Here is a 7,032-nt window from a genome sequence, read left to right on the forward strand (position 1 = left end):
GATGGGGTTAAATCAACGTTGGCATCGTTAATTCGGAGAAAAAGACTTCATTCATTGTGTTAAGCTATCTATATATATATAATTCTCTTAATTGCTCAACAGTCTGGACACAAAGAAGGAATGGAAAGATCACTCTTTTATTTTTCAAAGTCGGACTAGAGTTACACCACGTAACATGAGCTGCGAAAAAAAAAAGGATGGGGGAAGAACAAACAATCTACTCTTTATTCACCCGTCACTTAATGGCATGGCCGAACTTAACCATTACCGGGGCCAAGTTGGGGTAGGGATACAGATAATAAGTACAGAATTACTTTAAGAGCCTTGAGTGTAGCGAAGTCCAGTTGGATAAAAAAGTATGGGGGGAGATGGAGAAAGAATGGGGTATCTGGGTTATCGCTTTTTAAATGCATTTCTGAATTCGAACTCAAGGGATAACGCCTTCTCAGCCTCCTCAAGTTAATACGATTACACTAACCACTGCGGCTGCACCAGGGAAGTACGTAAGAAAATGGAAGTTTTCATAGCTATCTTTTGTTAGTTTCCCACCATCTACAAAGTGTAAAGTGGAGTAATTCAATTTATAGTACCTTATAAGCCAATTAAAATTTATTACAATGTTTCAGATACCAAACAAAATAATTAATCACCAATTGGTTAATTTTTATGGATTATTGTTTATCAGGTAAAGACATAATTGTTATATAATTATTATAGCTTTTATTATAGCTTTTATATAGCGCTACTTTCATGCTTATAGCATGCTCAGAGGGAGGGGGGAGGGGGTATCTAGGAGTTGGTTTTCCGTGCTGCCTTTAGGCGCTCAGTAAACGCAACTCTGCCCGAGTCGGGTGTCGAACCCCCTTCTAGGTAGCCGAGACAAGCCAAGTTCAAGCGCACTTAGCCCCTCGACCACGCTTCCCTATTGTTCAAAATTTCAGCTTGATCCGAGATTGGGGGTGGAAACAATAACGTGTACAATGGTTTACCAGACAGAGTGAGTTGATATAAGCTTTGTACAAAAACAACAACGTAAGACGGAACAAATCATGAATGACGAAATCTATTACATTAGTGTTGTCTGGAAGATGCTAAATTTGGAAGACGCTTAACTTAGGAGATGTTAAACTAGCGTTGTCTGTAAGAGTTCTGAGAATACTATCATTCAAAGAGAACATTGGGAACAAAATTGCCAAATTGATCTGCCCCTTTTATGCTCGATGAAGCTGCTAACGATCTCTATTTTAAGTTTTAGCCTTTTTATTTATTGATGTTAGCTTAGTCTTTGTTTTGATTGATACAAATTTCTGTATTTTAAACTGATTCTTAGCTTAGCGTGTCGTTATTTTTTTTTTGTGACTTAATTTTGTACCTAAAAATAAAAATAAGTTTACTTATACAGCGCTGTAAACAAACAAAATGCAGACTCAAGTCGCTGTGATAACATTACACATAAACACTTCCTAGAAGTGATGAGAAACAGCTGGGTTGTTAAGTAACACATTTTGGTGAGATTATTGATTGTTGATGTTATCTTTTGTTCTGTACCTTGGGGCAATGAAAAGTTTTTTTTTAGTTTAAAAGGAACTGTTTATCTTGTTGAATAAATATTTCCTTTTTTTTTTCGGCTGTTATCCTCTTGTGTGAGTAACTATAGAATAGCAATAATTACAAATGTCCATCATTGTGCAGCCTGGGTCATCTTAACATCTTTTGCCCTCTCTATATCCCTAGAACAAGTCTATATTTTTCAAACGCATATCAATACAAATAAAAAAAAATAAAAATCCCATCCTAGCCTTCACTACGATTCGAACCAGGCAGCCAAGCGCTTTACCCCTCAGCCAACGAACCTCATTTATATAAGAACGGATTCATTCTAAAGTGTATAAAGTCTAGACTAAAAATAAAATTACCAGGCTATACGATAATGTACATTGTAAGAACTAACACTTGAGGACAATATGAACTCTTAAAATTGAAGGGACATCTATTTAAAAAGATAATGCGTTTATTTTTTCTTCAAACTATAAATAACATTTCATGGTCCTACTACTACTTAAGAAGAAAATATAGAGTTGGGTAGTCTCTTCTATAATAGATAGCTGTGGCAACACCTGTATGATAACATAAAAGACTTGCAAACCCTGCTACACAATACACTAATCTAAACTTTTGTACTGATACACTACCAGGAAAATAGTATGACCTAACACTACTAGGATAACATGCGCAGAATCATTGTATAATTTAATTAGGTAACTAGTGTGTCAATAGTTTACGAACTTAGTTACCAAACGCAATCCAAAAGTTTCATTGTGTAAATAATTTATTTCCCCGTTTAAATACTAGATTCCACTATAAAAATTAAGTTTGCGATACAAAATCGTATTCGAGCTGAATGTCTACGTGACTTCAATTGCAACCACACGGTATAGAGGCACTCAAACAGCAGCGTCCCTAGTAGGTGGCAAGTGGGGATACCGACCCAGGCCTCGCGTCTTGGGGGGGGGGGCGCCTTCGTAGGGATCTATCGAGCTGTCATCCTCCCTACATTCCTCTATGACTCAGCAGCGTAGACAGTGTACAGAAAACATGCAAAGAATCTGAACCACTTTCACATTACATGTCTGTAAGTTACCTTTGTATTGGTTTATTGTGTATTAGTATGTACTATTGGTGCGATTAAAAATGTATTAATACTGCTTGAGCTCTAGCATTATTTTGTACCTGGTATGTCAATAACTATGACACAACAGCTAATAACAGTTACGAATTGAATAAGTTCATGCATAGCAGAAAATATTTATTTATTACACAATATATAAAATAACAGTACACTGGCAATCCCAGCCATCAAGAAGTACATGTTATGCCTCAATAAATCCAATGGAATACCCTTAAGTATACAAGTATACTGCAGGGGTGGGCAACCTTTTTTCTACTGAGGGCCGCATTAAAAACAATTGGGGATTGGAGGGCCGCATAAATATAGATTTTATTTTTGCACCCCCAATTTGGGAATTACAACAAGAGTTAGAAATTTCTTGAAACTAATTTTACGAATCATTTTTTTTTTATTTTGCTATTGTCTGTTTACATTCTAACATACTATGGCATTTCACCACATCACAAATGTTCAGTAGTACTTATTATGAAGTATATAACTATTTACTCTTTTGCATAATGTTCCAGAAACGTTAAACTAGCTTACTAGTTGTTTTTTTCTTGTGACCTCTGTCTTATACAGTCAATCAGCATCGACCTGTTCTAACACTTGAAAAGCTTTATGAATGTAGTTCCAAATAATGTTAAGTTTTTAAAGTGTGGATATACAGCTTCTGGCCCCCATGAAGCTCCCGCGAAAAAATTAACTGGAACTTCTCTTTCAGGTCATAATTTGCTAGGTGGTTTGTCATCAGAAGCTGAATCGGCTTCTGCATTAAATGGTGAGCTGGGGGTATTGAAAACTGGTTCCAAGTTCTTGACGTCTTAGGAATTGCTTTCAAATTCCACGATCCTTTCACTAGAAATAGTTTTGCCTTTCTGCTAATGAAAATAACAAAACCTGTTTTCACTTACTAGCCTCAAGAAATGGAATAGCTTTGTATAAAATGATTTAACATGCACAAATATTTCAGGCGCAAGCTATACATTTCGGTGTTTCCAGTGATAAGCATGAAGTTTGTCTTCCAATCTTCATTAGAAATATTAGTAACAAAGTCACAGTCAGTGTCCTTCATGGAACCAAACAATTTCTTCCTTAAGATCCCATATTCTTCTTATGCTAGGCTAGCGGATACTACTGTGTTACCGAGCATCGAAATGTTTTGTTTCCAAACCTTCAAGTATTCGGAACTGCCAGACAGGGCCGGCTTTGGAGAATTTGGGGCCCTAGGCAAGGTGAATTTGGTGGCCCCAAAAATAAAAATAAAAAAAGGAAAAAAACTAAAATGATGCAATTCATTAAAAACCTAGTTTACTTCAACAATATCATTGAGGACAAATTTCGCTATTTCTTCTCTAAAGTAATGAAATACGCACTCTGTGCGAGGACCCCAGCAATCATGGGCCAGGGGTGGATGCATGGCTTGCTTATGCCGAAAGTGGCCTTATGTCAAACATATGATCATTTATATTATGTGTCAACTACGGACTGCATCAGTTATTACCCTTAACATCTTGTATATGCAAACTCAACACTTTCAACACAGTTCTTCATAGCATTGAATACAAACTGTTGTTAATCTCTTTTGACTGAATGTTTTGAAATATTGCTTTTAGAATAATCTTCGTTTACTTTTTAGACTAACATTTAGAGACAATGTTTCTTTAGCCTCTTCATTGTAAGTGATAAGAACCAAAAGTTTCAATAATTTCTATTGATATTTACAATTATTTATTTGTAATATAATATATTTGCATTTTTATATGTTTAATGTATGGGCACACCAGATTTCTTTAGGTGTCCACGGGCCGCATAAAACACATCATCTACCCAATAGAAATTCATTTTTATTTCTTTTTTGTGAAGGAGGTCCCGGGGCTGTACGCCCTTTTGCTCTTCCTTAAATCCTTAAATCCGGCCCTGTTTAGACGATGCGCAAAATGTTCCTGAACATTCATTTATGGAACTCTTGAATGCGTGCGGAAATATCCGGTGGCACGTAGTCTGTTCAAGAAAAATATTTAGTACGCCAAATTTGAATTTATTTCGTTTTATACTTTGAAAAATTATAATTGTTAAACTCGAGTTTTCCATACATATATTAAACATAAATGGATAGCAGCACCAGGGACTACGTTTTTAAGAGAGAAAGTAGTGAATTAAAATGCTACGAAAATAAGGGACTGCGCCGGCCTAGGCTCGAACCTGTGACTCTGGAAACGACACCAGCGCCCAGCGATAACAAAGCGAACTTAACCTCTAGACCATCGAAATGTCCAAAACAAACACTCTTCTGGTCTAGAGTCACTTCGCCCGTATGCAAATAACCATCCTAGTGGTCAAAGATGACATGCCATAGCTAGCTCACCCCCCCCCCTCGCAGCATCCATTCACTAACAACTTCAATAGAGCCGACACAGACAGCCGTTAGGCATGTGTTAGACAAACAATGGCTCTATCTAATTGTGTATCTCTCACAAAGACAAGTGGACAACATAAACACATTACATAAAGAAGCTTCAGTGGGTATGAGCAATTAAGCTGTGAAGGTAAACATAGAGTTGAAGCTAGGTGCTGAAACAAATGTGATACATACATATATTAAACATAGAGTTGAAGCTAGGTGCTGAAACAAATGTGATACATATTAGACATAGAGTTGAAGCTAGGTGCTGAAACAAATGTGATAGATACATATATTAAACATAGAGTTGAAGCTAGGTGCTGAAACAAATGTGATACATATTAGACATAGAGTTGAAGCTAGGTGCTGAAACAAATGTGATACATACATATATTAGACATAGAGTTGAAGCTAGGTGCTGAAACAAATGTGATACATATTAGACATAGAGTTGAAGCTAGGTGCTGAAACAAATGTGATACATATTAGACATAGAGTTGAAGCTAGGTGCTGAAACAAATGTGATACATACATATATTAGACATAGAGTTGAAGCTAGGTGCTGAAACAAATGTGATACATACATATATTAGACATAGAGTTGAAGCTAGGTGCTGAAAGAAATGTGATACATACATATATTAAACATAGAGTTGAAGCTAGGTGCTGAAACAAATGTGATACATATTAGACATAGAGTTGAAGCTAGGTGCTGAAAGAAATGTGATACATACATATATTAAACATAGAGTTGAAGCTAGGTGCTGAAACAAATGTGATACATACATATATTAGACATAGAGTTGAAGCTAGGTGCTGAAACAAATGTGATACATACATATATTAGACATAGAGTTGAAGCTAGGTGCTGAAAGAAATGTGATACATACATATATTAAACATAGAGTTGAAGCTAGGTGCTGAAACAAATGTGATACATATTAGACATAGAGTTGAAGCTAGGTGCTGAAAGAAATGTGATACATACATATATTAAACATAGAGTTGAAGCTAGGTGCTGAAACAAATGTGATACATACATATATTAAACATAGAGTTGAAGCTAGGTGCTGAAACAAATGTGATACATACATATATTAAACATAGAGTTGAAGCTAGGTGCTGAAACAAATGTGATACATACATATATTAAACATAGAGTTGAAGCTGGGTGCTGAAACAAATGTGATACATACATATATTAAACATAGAGTTGAAGCTAGGTGCTGAAACAAAAGTGATATATAGATTTATTAGACATACATGAATAGCAGCACCAGGGATGAGTCGAATAGCGGCATTGTAATAATAAATAAGACTTGTCTTCAAGTCCAACGATTAATGTGCAGCCCCAGCTGAGACCCATATATTTTGCCACACCAAGGCAAGCATAACCGTTGTCAGCATTTGTTCAATTTAGATTTTCTTTTCGCCGTCTGCGTCTGTCCTCGGCATCGAATTTTCTTTTGGTCTCAGATGTGTACCCTGCGGCCTTTGCGAGTGACCTCCAGCTGTCTCGTTCTGAGGCAGCATGCAACCAGGTGCTCTCTTCTATGTCAGCTAAGGCAAGTTGGCGCCTAAGTTGGTCTATGAAGTGTTTCCTTGCAGCATTGTAACAAGGTTAAAAAAGTAAACTTTTGTACATTTTGACTTTAAATAAAAACAGACATAAATATTTATATACCGTATATTCACACATATGCCCCATTTACGCGTATAAACCGCAAACGCGTAAACACCGCACAAGTTACACACAAAAAAAGAGGAAAGTTAAAATTGTATAACCCTCTATCATATATACTTCATATGTGCAAAGCGTAACTTGCCATACCGGTACATAAATTGGACTGTGCCTGCCAGCTGGAGAAGGTTCACCTCCTTGCTCTCGGGGTTTTCTGGAAAGGGCTAAATTTGCGAGGGACCCAACTTTCCTGGCAGCATCCCACGCTCTTCTGGTGTA

The sequence above is a fragment of the Biomphalaria glabrata genome, chromosome 1, assembly GCF_947242115.1.
Source record: "Biomphalaria glabrata chromosome 1, xgBioGlab47.1, whole genome shotgun sequence".
In the NCBI taxonomy this organism is placed as follows: Eukaryota; Metazoa; Mollusca; class Gastropoda; family Planorbidae; genus Biomphalaria; species Biomphalaria glabrata.